Source organism: Sinohyriopsis cumingii, chromosome 14 (assembly GCF_028554795.1).
Source record: "Sinohyriopsis cumingii isolate HCF-2022 chromosome 14, ASM2855479v2, whole genome shotgun sequence".
Lineage (NCBI taxonomy): Eukaryota > Metazoa > Mollusca > Bivalvia > Unionida > Unionidae > Sinohyriopsis > Sinohyriopsis cumingii.
In genome coordinates this window covers 24,439,178-24,453,472 of record NC_142974.1, presented here as the reverse complement: position 1 = coordinate 24,453,472, position 14,295 = coordinate 24,439,178, and positions in this window count along the sequence as shown.

The following is a 14,295-nucleotide window of genomic DNA, read 5'->3' as shown; positions in this document are numbered from 1 at the left end:
CTAATGACGGTCAGTGAACACTTCAAAGTGATGTAAAGAGCAAACGAAGGTGAATGAAAACCTCAAAGTTATGTAAAGAGCTAATGACGGTCAGTGAATACTTCAGTGTGATATAAAGAGCTAATGAAGGTGAGTGAATACTTCAAAGTGATGTAAAGAGGTAATGAAGGTCAGTGAATACTTCAAAGTGATGTAAAGAGCTAATGAAGGTCAGTCAATACTTCAAAGTGATGTAAAGAGCTCATAAAGGTGAGTGAATATTTCAAAGTGATATAAAGAGCTAATGACGGTCAGTGAATACTTCAAAGTGATGTAAAGAGCTAATAAAGGTGAGTGATTACTTCAAAACTGATGCAAAGAGCTAATGAATGTGAGTGAATACTTCAAAGTGATGTAAAGAGCAAACGAAGGTGAGTGAATACTTCAAAGTGATGAAAAGAGCTAATGAAGGTGAGTGAATACTTCAAAGAGATGTAAAGAGCTAATGAAGGTCAGTGAATACTTCAAAGTGATGTAAAGAGCTAATGAAGGTCAGTGAATACTTCAAAATGATGTAAAGAGCTAATGAAGGTCAGTGAATACTTCAAATTGATGTAAATAGCAAATGAAGGTGGGTTAATACTTCAATGTGATGTAAAGAGCAAATGAAGGTGAGTGAATATTTCAAAGTGATGCAAAGAGCAAATGAAGATGAGTGACAACTTCAAAATGATGTAAAGAGCTAATGAAGGTGAGTGAATACTTCAAAGTGATGTAAAGAGCTAATGAAGGTGAGTGAATACTTCAAAGTGATATAAAGAGCTAATGACGGTCAGTGAATACTTCAAAGTGATGTAAAGAGCTAATAAAGGTGAGTGATTACTTCAAACTGATGCAAAGAGCTAATGAATGTGAGTGAATACTTCAAAGTGATGTAAAGAGCAAACGAAGGTGAGTGAATACTTCAAAGTGATGAAAAGAGCTAATGAAGGTGAGTGAATACTTCAAAGAGATGTAAAGAGCTAATGAAGGTCAGTGAATACTTCAAAGTGATGTAAAGAGCTAATGAAGGTCAGTGAATACTTCAAAATGATGTAAAGAGCTAATGAAGGTCAGTGAATACTTCAAATTGATGTAAATAGCAAATGAAGGTGGGTTAATACTTCAATGTGATGTAAAGAGCAAATGAAGGTGAGTGAATATTTCAAAGTGATGCAAAGAGCAAATGAAGATGAGTGACAACTTCAAAGTGATGTAAAGAGCTAATGAAGGTGAGTGAATACTTCGAAGTGATGTAAAGAGCTAATGAAGGTGAGTGAATACTTCAAAGTGATGTAAAGAGCTAATGAAGGTGAGTGAATACTTCAAAGTGATGCAAAGAGCTAATGAATGTGAGTGAATATTTCAAAGTGATATATAGAGCAAATGAATGTGGGTTAATACTTCAAAGTGATGTAAAAGGCTAATGGCGGTCAGTGAGTACTTCAAACTGATGCAAAGAGCTAATGAAGGTGAGTGAATACTTCAAAGTGATGCAAAGAGCTAATGAAGGTGAGTGAATACTTCAAAGTGATGTAAAGAGCTAATGAAGGTCAGTGAATAATTCAAAGTGATGTAAAGAGCAAATGAAGGTGAGTGAGTACTTCACACTGATGCAAAGAGCAAATGAAGGTGAGTGAATACTTCAAAGTGATGCAAAGAGCTAATGGAGGTGAGTGAATACTTCAAAGTGATGTAAAGAGCTAATGAAGGTCAGTGAATACTTCAAAGTGATGTAAGGAGCTAAGGAAGGTGAGTGAATACTTCAAACTGATGCAAAGAACTAATGAATGTGAGTGAATACTTCAAAGTGATATAAAGAGCAAATGAAGGTGAGTGAATACTTCAAAGTGATGTAAAGAGCAAATATAGGTGAGTGAATACTTGATAGTGATGTAAAGAGCTAATGACGGTGAATGAATACTTCAAAGTGATGCAAAGAGGTAATGAAGGTGAGTGAATACTTCAAAGTCATGTAAAGACCAAATTAATGTGATTGAATACTTCAAAGTGATGCAAAGAGATAATGACGGTCAGTGAATACTTCAAAGTGATGTAACGAGCTAATGAATGTGAGTGAATACTTTAAAGTGATGTGAAGAGCAAATGAAGGTGAGTGAGTACTTCAAACTGATGTAAAGAGTTAATGAAGGTCAGTTAATACTTCAAAGTGATGTAATATTGTCTTCTGTATGTATTAGATGCACGGAAAAAAACAATGATGTACGAGTCCGTGAAGACTTCCTCATTATGTTAACTAACATACAGGTACATATTTCTTGCAAGGAATATATATGATATCAAACACTTTTCGTATTTTACAAATGGATGCGAATGTTACACATAGCCAATGCACGGCTACCGACATCCAGCAAAACAGTATGATGTTACGGTTTGGGTTTTGATCATGAACAAAAAACAACAATCAGTCGCTACACAGATTTTTGACAGTCCCTAATCTTTGTATATTATTTTCCGATTTTTATGATAACTGAATGAATTAAAAAAGGCAATGAATGCATAAATGATGGTCACACATGAACATGTTTAAAAAAGAAAAATACGGCATGATCCTTGTATTAAAACAGATGGGACAAGTTGTGTCACAAAACATGGTTAGAAAAGAACATGATATGTGTGAATCATTTTATTTGATAAGTTTTGGTAGTTTGCAAAAATAGATTTTCTGTTAATATTAATTTCATACATTATCAAAACATACTTGGAGCGATAAGATCATATAAAAACAAATTAGGTACCAATTATGATTCAAATATACAACAACGTGTTATAAATATTTAATTGTATATCATTCATACAAAAGTATGTATATAACTGAAGTAACAAATTCTAGAAGAAAATGGAATTTTCAGTTTACCAATTGAGAAGATAATGCCTGGCAAAATTGTTTCCTGCTACCATATACAGGTGTGATGTATATATGTATGCATGTATAAATGCACAACAATTATCTTCATACTTTGAGAGTGTGTGCGTATGCATACATCTTTATGTATATGGGAGTGATGTGTATATATAAGTATGTATATGCTTACCAACTATATTGATACTTTGGTGATAATATTGTCTGTATATGAGAGAGAGAGAGAGAGAGAGAGAGAGAGACGGATACAGACTGACAGACAGACAGGGAGAGAGTGTGCAAACATCTCTATGTATATGGCAACAATGTGTTTACGTAAGTATGTATATATGCTTCCCCATATCATGATACTTTGTAAATGATATTTTCTAAATGGATATATGTGTATGTATGTATGTATTTATATATACTCTGTGGAAATGTCGATATTATAATCTTAAGTTATACATATAAACATTATTTCCTTTTCCATAACAGTGAGCAATCAATGTTCGTTGTGTTGATGGAAAAATAAATATGTACGTTGTCTCATGTGGACTCGATATTTTCCTCGTTACTCTTGCATAATCAATAATGTGGTATACTCTGCTGCTCCCTCTGTCTTTCCGTTTGTCTGTAACTTCATTTCCTCATAAACCACTAGGTGGAAACTCCCTAACCATAGTACATAGTTTGCCTATATAACTGCCACCTGCAAGATGGGTATACTTTTGATCTCGTCCCCTTGATTCCCTAAGAGCAAAGCAAAGATGAACTATTCAAACATTACAGTTGCAGTGGCATTATGGAATATAATTTGCCAATCCTTCAGCATCCAGTCATAGGACGAATACAAATAATGTAGATATAATGGATTTTGATTTATGACCCCTGGCTCGTGCCGCATGGATGTTAAGGTCTAAGGGTTGGCTGGTTAGGAATATATGATTTTAGGCGTCAACCTACTGTCCAACCATGACATTACCAAATTATTTTAAAGCAAGAAGAGAAATGTCCTCTCATACATGTATACCTTATACCTACCCAGAGGAAGATTACATTGTATTGGAATATCAAATCCGCTGCCATGTAATTTTTAATGTATGAGGAATATATATATATATATATATATATATATATATATATATATATATATATATATATATATATATATATATATGCAATAAACTGACGACGATCAGTGCAAAACTAGTATCTAACTATTTTGAGCGCTTTCGACTCTTAATGAGTCTTTTTCAAAGACAAACACAAAACATAGACAAGAAAGATAAATAAAACATAAAAGCCAATGTGATTATGTGATTGCAAAACTTCACATGACTGTTTCTACAGAAATTAAACCTCTAGATTTATTATGGAGTTCAGAAACCAGGAAAGAAAAGGAATCTTACTGGATAAGCCGCCTTAGAAAATTGAAAACAAGCGGTTTAAACCAAGAAGACTAGAAAAAGACAGCCATGCACAAATAAAATTATCTTTTGCAGCCGATATATTTTCTTGTAAATATTTATCTAAATTTGCCTAACAGCATATAATTACTACTATAACAATGAACTATCCGGGGTATAATTTGCGCTTACTTAAATTTACATACAACAACAGATGTCATTATGGCTCATCGATTGAAAGGTCAATAAAAATAGTTTCCAGCATCCGCAACAAGTTGATATAAGCTAGGTACAGAGTCAAGAACACTTGTTTCGGACACAGGTGGATCAAAAAATGACGTGGATTAAATGGTGCTCTACACGAAACCTTCTACCAAGGATGTGTCTATACTAAGAAATGTAGGTTTGGTCATGCCTATTTAGAAATTTTTCGTTACTGAGTTTTGTGGTGTTTCCATTAATTTGCTATGGGAGCTGAATTATTAGTGTGAGTCCTGAAATAATTAGTCGATTTTCCTTGGGCGTGGAAATTATATTTTGCAGAAGATACTTGACTCTCCAAAATTTGCTTCTGTACGATATATCAATCTTGACAATAATGTAAACAGAAGAAGAAAAAAATCCATGTTTTGCATCGTTCATTTGGCCTTGATATAACTATGATATAGAATCAAATAGTTTTCAGGTTGTCCAAAATTTACTTTATAGCAACAATTAGATTATCCCAAAACCTACCGTTATCTCGAAGAATTAATGTTTCTTATCATGAGCGAATAAATGCAATTGAAATTGTGAGAAACGTACGAAAAGGTAGGTGGGGGTTGTATGCTAAAAATTGAATTTAATCGTCAAAACTTTGATTCAGAAGCAAGTTCAGCATTTTATTTTTATGCTTAAAATCGGATTTATTTCCTCGTTTGGTACAAAATAAAATTACATTTTAAATCGTGTATTGGGAGAAGGGATGTTTAAAGGGATGGGTTGGTGGGCTCTTTTGAACATCCAAGGATCCGCAGGCTAGAGTTTAAATCAACAGGATATTTGAGACTGCTGCTTTATTAGAAGATTCTAAATGACAAATATGGATAATTTTACTTCCGACAAGCTACGCAGTGGGTCCTGTCTGCGGTAACTATACCTTCAAAGGGATACAACCGCCAGTGGTCTCCTTTTCCATGTGATATCAAAGTTGTCATTCCTAAATTCGAAATAGTCGATTAGCTAAGTGTAAACAATACAGGAACGGATACTTTTGACAAATCACCTTTATGAGAAGTTCGTGTGGCATTAGTAATGCTGGAAATGTTTTTTAAAAATCTGACTTACCATGGATATGAAACTTCCATGGTTCACTTTTTAATGTGTAGTCCCAGTGGTATTTGACAATCTTGGATTTTTAAAAATTTGTTTATTAGTCTAAACGGCCTTGCAAGGATTAAACGTTCTTAGTACCATGTATGTATTTCCCGGATACAAACAATATCAGTGATAGAGGCTGAATGAAAGTGCCTTTAAATCTGTTCGATTCTCATTGTCGGAAATAGAGTGGTTATGTTTACTTTTTCTACTATTTCAATTACTACAGCATCAACTACTACTGCTACTGCCATTACTAAAACTATTATGCACGATCTAGATACATTTGGTCGTACCTACCCATTTAAGCACATGATAACATTCCTTACGTCAGTCAAGAATAAACACAAAATAGACATTGTTGTACAGACATGCCATCACATGCATACATACATACATACATACATACATACATACATACATACAAACATACATACATACAGACATACATACATACATACATACATACATACATACATACATACATACATACATACATGCATGCATGCATGCATGCATGCATGCATGCATGCATACATACATACATACATACATACATACATACATACATACACTACTTCACTATGATATTAAATGATAGATAGATATATAGATAGATATATAGATAAGTTCCAACTTTATTTAGTTTATGTTCATTGCGCAATACAATTTTCAAGCTTAAACAAACGCGCTCTCTACCCGGTAGTTGGAATGGTGCGGTCTTTTATTTTGTAAGAAAATAAGGAGTTTTAGAGGCAAACATCGAGTTTCAATGAGCGACTACCTACCTGTTCACAGGTATAATCTGGTACGGAACCCATGTCGCATGAAATGGTATGTGCCGTCAAGTGAATGCGTATATGTGCAACATGCTTGTAAAGACACACACTATCATGATGTTTTCTAGGATTGGGTAGAAACCAGAAAACATAGAAGAAACCAGAGACTTGCTCAGTGGTCTGGTTCATTTTCTATTATTGTCATATGTGCATTGTTTTCTTGTAACGTTTTAACGACACAAATTGATGGATTAACAAGGCAAATGTTAATTACCTCTAGCCAAGCTTAAACGATCTGAACATTTTATTTGTTTGTGAACGTGTGTTGAAACGTTCGTTATGAAAAAATAGCATTGCAATATACATTCGAATAAATAAATAAAGAAAGAAAGAAAGAAAAACTGTAGCGCCATTAGCGAATTTGTAGATCCAATCTTTCTTGCCTTTTATGATAAACCTTTGAAACGAGAATTGAAACTGATGAATACATTTAGAAGCTTTCTTCCTGTGTTCTTCTTTATCATAACCCCTTGTCATGGAAATTGTACTTTGTAAGTATCTTTACCAGTTTCCCTCCTGATTTCCTCTCATGATAACCGTTTGAGTTGTAATTTATCAGTGACTTTAACATTTCCCCTCCTGAATTCCTCTTTGGGACTAATTGGTCGGTGATAAACGATACACTGGTATTTGAAAGAGTGTTTAGTGTCAAGACAATGATAGTAGAGTGTCATGCGCAAAGAGACATCATTGCAGCCTATCCTGGCTTGTATGAACAGGATTCGAACCAGCCATCCACTGAATACGAGTCCAGCACGCTAACCACTAAACCACCGAGTCTTGAACTGCTGTTGAGAATAAGGCACAATCAACAACAAAAAACCAGTAATACTGACCGATATGAAAAATGTCAATAATTGCGAGCAGAAGTACCATACAGTTCATGACTCCAAGCGTTTTGGGATAAGAGCAATAACTTTCCGTTGGTTATTGCGTGATATGCAAATACAAGTAGAGGATTAAACATGACTTGAAGAAGATTATTGCTGTGAAAATCTTTCCTCCGGACCGACAAATGATCGATGCTTGTTCCAGTGATTTCACTATCTGAAGCAGTTTCCGAAAGCTTACATAAAAGCCCGATGGAAATTGATTACAATTCATTTTTAGTCGATTTGGGGAAAATTCTCATCGTGAACTGAATACTAGTAATTATATCTGGCGGGCGAATAGCTGTCAGATTCAGGTGTCATTTCAGACTGCTACTAGTGTGCTGTATTTTGTTTTCTTCTCAAAACGCCACTGCAAGTTCATAACTCCAAGAATCTTACAGAGACATATGTTCTTGTATGAATTCATCCGCAGTCTCTTTCATACATAGCGCGAAGTGATGCCGATAAAACCACGAGAGCAACCTCTCGGATAATGTGTAAGAGGAATGAAGAATTACGAATGTAGACGACCTAGTGGGTAGTCCAATTACAATCGAAGCATTTCTTTGATGCATATCTAAGAATAATTAGACCTGATAGCTACTGTTTCGGCTCTCATAAAACGTTACTTAAAGTACGATATAGTGTTGCACTTTCCTTTTTGACGTGAAAATAATTTTAAAATATTTTTTTTACCTCCACTCAAACAAAACAACCTTAAAGCCGTACAACATGCAACATAGTTCATGTGTTATATCAGAGGAAGCGCGATTGACTTTGTTCTTAGAAAGAGTTAGTTACTGGATCCCCAAAACACCATACAAGTGTAACCTTTTACGCACAAATCCCAACATCCAAGATTATATTCAATACTTTGAGTTATCTGCTCTTAGTCCAGATTGTATGGGGTTGGTGTGTGCATATAAGAATGTCGTAACCCTCGGACCCAAGTTCAGATCTCAATAGCGGACAAATTAAAGAAAATTTTCTAACATTTATGAGAGAGTGCTTTCTCCATATATAATTCACTACATATGAGAACGTATCCCCCTGTGATATCCAGAGATAGAACTTCTCCTATCCCGATGAATATTCGTAACTGTCTATATTAAGCTATATGTGCCAGCTTTCTAATTAAGCTATATGCACCGTGAGGAATGCACGATGACTGTGTCCTTAGATGAGAGTTAATTACTGGACGCCCTGCATGTGTACCCGATACGCAAGAATGCATATATCCACTGTGTTCCACGCTTTGCTGGAGATGCGCACTTACTCTGTAAAGCGATAGCTCACGGACCCATGTTTGAATCTCAGCAATGGATCAATAAAATGATATAATCTGTATGACACTATTTTTTCACCAGACATATATGCAATACTCGTGCATTTTCGAGCATGTGCATTTCCGGATTAAGTTACCATTTTCACTGCATTGTGGGTCCGTACAGCCTCCCCGCACTCCGCCAGGCCAGGGTGGGAGAATTGGAGCAAATGGTCCTTTTACTTCTCCTTTAATCCGGTCTTCATCGTATATGTCCTTTATCCGCTAAATCGTCCCATTTATCGAAAGCTCGAAATGACAAAATAATTAGCTCGAATCATAATCTGATATTTTTTCAGACTTGATATGCAGAAAAAGAAATGTGCCGTCTGCATTCGTTATCTGTCTGGTACTTTATCTGGCAGGTCTCTCAAGGTTTTATCGTTTTATCGACACAGTATCGCGTCATACACAAGGAAGCCGTGTTTTATCGCATCTCCCAACGAATTCTTAAAAATTAAGTGAAACTATACATCAATTGAGGCTTGATGAAGCAGATCCATCATTGGAAATTTTAATTTATAATTTTTTTATCCACCGAAATTTAGTGTAAAAATGACTTAAAATGAGGAAAACGTGGCTGAACGATGATGAAACTGACTGTACAGGTAGTTGAGTTTTCAACTACGTCATCTGCAGAGGAATACTTACTTCCTTTACTATATAATATATAAAATCTTTGCAACGGCTGTTTGAAATTTTTACATCATCATGTTTAATTAAATATATATATTAAACGTCAGTTCTTGCCTTTTTTTTCTCTGGCTTTTAACTCTTCATTACGATTATTATTTTTTTAATTGCATTCTCTGTTATAATTTGTTCCCCAGTGTTTTTCATGTTTAAAGCCTGCATACCAGTTATCTCTGTACCGTCGGTGCATGCTATCATCAGAAACAGAAACTTCCATGTTTTTAGAACGGTCAGTTATAACACCTTGATTATTGGGATCAGATAACAAAACCACGGAGGGAACTTCAAAGATAGAGAGCACATCCATGTTTAAGTCAAGCCATATGTCATTCATAACTCATCGTGATTACAGCATGTTCATAAGACTGTATCTGCTTTATATATATATATATATATATATATATATATATATATATATATATATATATATATATATATATATATATATATATATATATATATATATTGTGTACGGCATACAAACCAGCAGCTAAGCTTCTACAAAAGTCACTACCCTTTTTAAATTAAGCGGCTAACAATGAAATGTAGTAACTAGTTTAATTTTGTTTGCAAAGTTTCTCAGAACCAATTTGTCATTTACATTAACAGCAAATGTTATCAATATGCCGCAAACCTTAAAATGAATTTCAATTAGGCTAAGATCAGATTATTGTGAAGCACTGAAATTATAATTTCTTTAATATAACTCAAAGAAGTGAACGTTAAAGTATGTTCCGCTGAAAGGGAAATAACCATAGCTTTTGAAATAGGTAAATAACCCATTGCAATTATGTATCGCCATGTGCCATATACTGACAAAAACATAAAGTTTATTTTACAGTAGTGTTTAATTGAATTGTTTTTGTACGAAATATCCCCATGAAAAGCGACTGAATCGATCTTCGTGAAAGTCGCTTTTGCTTTGAAAAATGGAAACGTGCAAATATATTTCATGAGAAATGATACAACTGAGCATAATGCTGTACTGAAGCAAGCTTTGGTGGAATTGTCCCTCACAAAATTAGTCAGTCCAAGTTTTTCTGCTGAAAGGGAAGTGTGAGGGATTCCGTGGAAATTAATAAGTAATTTCTCTCGTTAAATGAATCATCAAAAGGACGTGGGACTCGAAGAATTTGAAAGACCCGGAACCAGAGCGAGATTCGGCTTCATAAGAAAAGGACCAAGACTCGGGAAATCACAAGGTATTGTTTCAGGTGCATACAACAATCACTGATGTAAGTTTGTAATTAATTGTTGAAATCACTCGTTTTAAATGTATTCATCTTTTTTCGTGAGTTCGGAAGCTAAGGGTTTCATGCATTTGTCTCGAATTTGTATATGACGCATGCATTATATGGATTTTTTTTCGAACTGATATGATATATCTCGTTCAGATGTAATATAAATTATGTATTGTATGAATTTCATGTATGCAAAGATTCGATTTTACTATGTCTATGTCAATGAATCATTGTGTAGCAAGTAATGTAGTCAAGACAGACGTGAAATCCATTAATTAATTTGTGTAATCAAGTGGTGAATTCTCTTAACCTAGAAAATCGCCCGACATTGTTCGCCTAGTAATTTATAGCCCACCGTGGGCTGTAATAGTTATCGAAGAGACCGAGTTATGTCATATTTCCAGTTAAGACTCCAAGTAGCAGCTAGAAAAGACCACAGCTTAGCTCTGTTTAATTACGATAAGACCATATTTGAAATAAATGCAGGAATATTGTTCGACGCCAGAAGAAAAAAAAAAAACCTGACAAATATTTAGCTTGCGAATCATATTCATTTGAAGGAAATATAGCTCCATCTGTATACACCACGTTGAGGGAAAGGAAAGCAGGCAGTCAGTTTACAGTTGATGACCCGAAGAGGTTGGAAGTAGAGACGGATAGAAGGAAAGTAAATACGGTTACGCTGACCTGTCACCGTCTAATTTTGAAAGGACATGCTGACATGCCGGCAATTTAAGTTCGGTCTTTAACTATATACTATGTCGAAGTTTGTTTTGTCGGTATAATAGAACGTCTAACTGGTCGGCCTGTTATCTGGATAATGTGACTGGGTGGGACACGATTCCACATGTCTGCAGCAAGATGCCCCAATGCTAGACGTCACTATAAGCTGCCAACGTGCAGACATCGTAACGATATGGCTGAAAGTTGTTAAAGCTAAGTTAAAAATCAAAATCACACACACACGCACTCACACACACACACACACACACACACACACACACACACACATATTTACACACAAAACACATGCGCATAAAATAGAAAGCACACGTTCTCTGCTATAGATAATCATACAATCATTTGGAACCAATCTAATAAATGGCATTCTTTTCTATGCTGTAAATCCCACAGTGGAAAAGAAGACAAAGACATGCCACTGACAAATGTAATGTTTGTGACTAGTAAAGAAACATAATTGTAACAGTTTACTCTAGGAAGTATGGGAAGGGGCCTCCCGACTTAGACGACTCGTTAAAATACTATAATACGTCCGAATAGCATTTGTCTTCTGTGGGATCAATAACTGACAGACAAACACAAAATTATTCTTGTTGACACAAATATATTCCATTATAAAAGGCAATTCGTGGATGCAAACACCTCATAGTGAGGTTATTTACTTCTACCAGAAGTAGATCAGTGTGACCTAAATATATGTAACTAATTTCATACGAATACTATATCTATCTATCTATCTATCTATCTATCTATCTATCTATCTATCTATCTATCTATCTATCTCTGGAAGAGAGAGTGTGTGTGTGTGTGTGTGTGTGTGTGTGTGTGTGTGTGTGTACAATTAAAGTACATAATAATCCTTCATTGAAAATCGGCGGACGGAAAGCTTCACAAGTTTCTATCTCAGTTGGTTTTTTTTTTTTTGCGTGCCAGGAATATTATTTCTAACGCTTTAAAGATATAAATACTCTGCCCTCTTCATTTTGAAACTCTGAAGTCATACGTTTGGGCTTCAAGCCTATTTAAAATTACTCATATCTTCTGGGACTATTTTGTCTCGAGATTAGAAATAAAGTAAGAGACGTTCCCTATTGCTGATTCAATCCCATACTTTTCTTTTGAAATGTTATCATGCCCATTATCTTTCTGTCATTGACAGCAGCCATTGTATTATCAGAAGTTTCGATTTCTTATTTAGAGCTGTAGGTGTTTGCTAAACGGACTGGATTATTTGTGGTTCCATTAGAGAAGTGAGCAAAATTCCACTTCTACTGTATTCGTGGGGCCTAATTTAAAATTTCTGAAGATAAGCATGTACAGATTTTTAAAAATGATCATTAACAATACGTGACCCGATAATGCGGATGTAACTATTGAATTATTGTTTGAGATATTGCAAGCTCAAATAGAGTTGAAACGTAAGTTTACGAATTTCGTTTGAGGACAATAGAAAGAAGAAAGCTAAGACTCAGGTGAAAGAGGAAAGAAGGTACTTGAATAATAACGTCAAAAACTAAGGTCATGCATAATGTTGATTGTGTAAATGATTGACACACACAAACACACATACTATTATATATATATACATATATATATACATACATACATACATACATACATACGCACACGAATATATGCATAAACACAGACAATAGCACATATAAACACACGTATAGACACACACATATATATTCATATATGCATGCATACACACACACACACACACACACATATATATATATATATATATATATATATATATATGTATATGTATATATATATATATATATATATATATATATATATATATATATATATATATATATATATATATATATATATATATATATATATATATATATGTATATATATATATATATATATATATATATATATATATATATATATATATATATATATATATATATATATATATATATATATACTGACGGTACAATGTATTATTTTTCATTTTGTTTCTCTGACGTAAGTTTATTTTCTGAAACGTGTCTTTGACGGATTTTCACCACTGGATCGTATATAACTAAAACAATTGCAAATATTTAAGTTTTTCACGTGTGTATTGTGTATATATTGCCAAATCAGTTACGGAAGAAAGGTCGTGAAATAATCCACATAAGTTAAATTGTATGTATAATGGTATGTTTGTAAGAGAACAAGATGAATGCTTAAAAGATGTTTCTAATGAGAGGTTTATGGATAGCTTCCATATTTTAAATGGCCGAGTTACGGTCATAGCTTATAAAGGAGCAGTGATTATAACGAGGTTATTAATAATAACGTCCATTATATTATGTATATGATGTAACCTAAGGTGAAAGAAATCTGTCCACATTTTGTATTCCATTCTATTTTGATGTAGAGTAATGGGAAACAAATCTGCCGACTTTTTATATTCCATTCAATTATGATGGAACCTAATGGAAAATTAATGTCAACATTGTATAGTGTATTCCATTATTATGGAACCCAAAGGAAAACGAATGTCAATAATGTGTAGTCCATTCCATTGTGATGGAACCCTGTGGAGAACAAATCGTCATCATGGTATATTTCAATCCATGCGGTTTTCGAAATAGGTCTGTCAATCTTTCCGTGAATATTTATTTTCTTTCTTCCGTTCCTTCATACATTCCCCTCCTGTCGTATTATTTTTTGTATCGTTCTTGCATACTAGTGTTTTATAAGTTGTGATTTCAATCTTCGCCCCACCCCACCCCTCCCGACTGTCAAAAGCATGTATTGAAATAATTGCACCCTAACTGAGTGGACCCTGACGTTCTACTATTCAAGTTCAACTGTAATCTAGTCAACTAGGTCACAAAGCCACTATCAGCAGTACAAATTCACAAGGGATAAATGATGCTAGCATGATAAGGGGAGTCCTTGCTACAACCAAACATTTATGTCAGCGATAG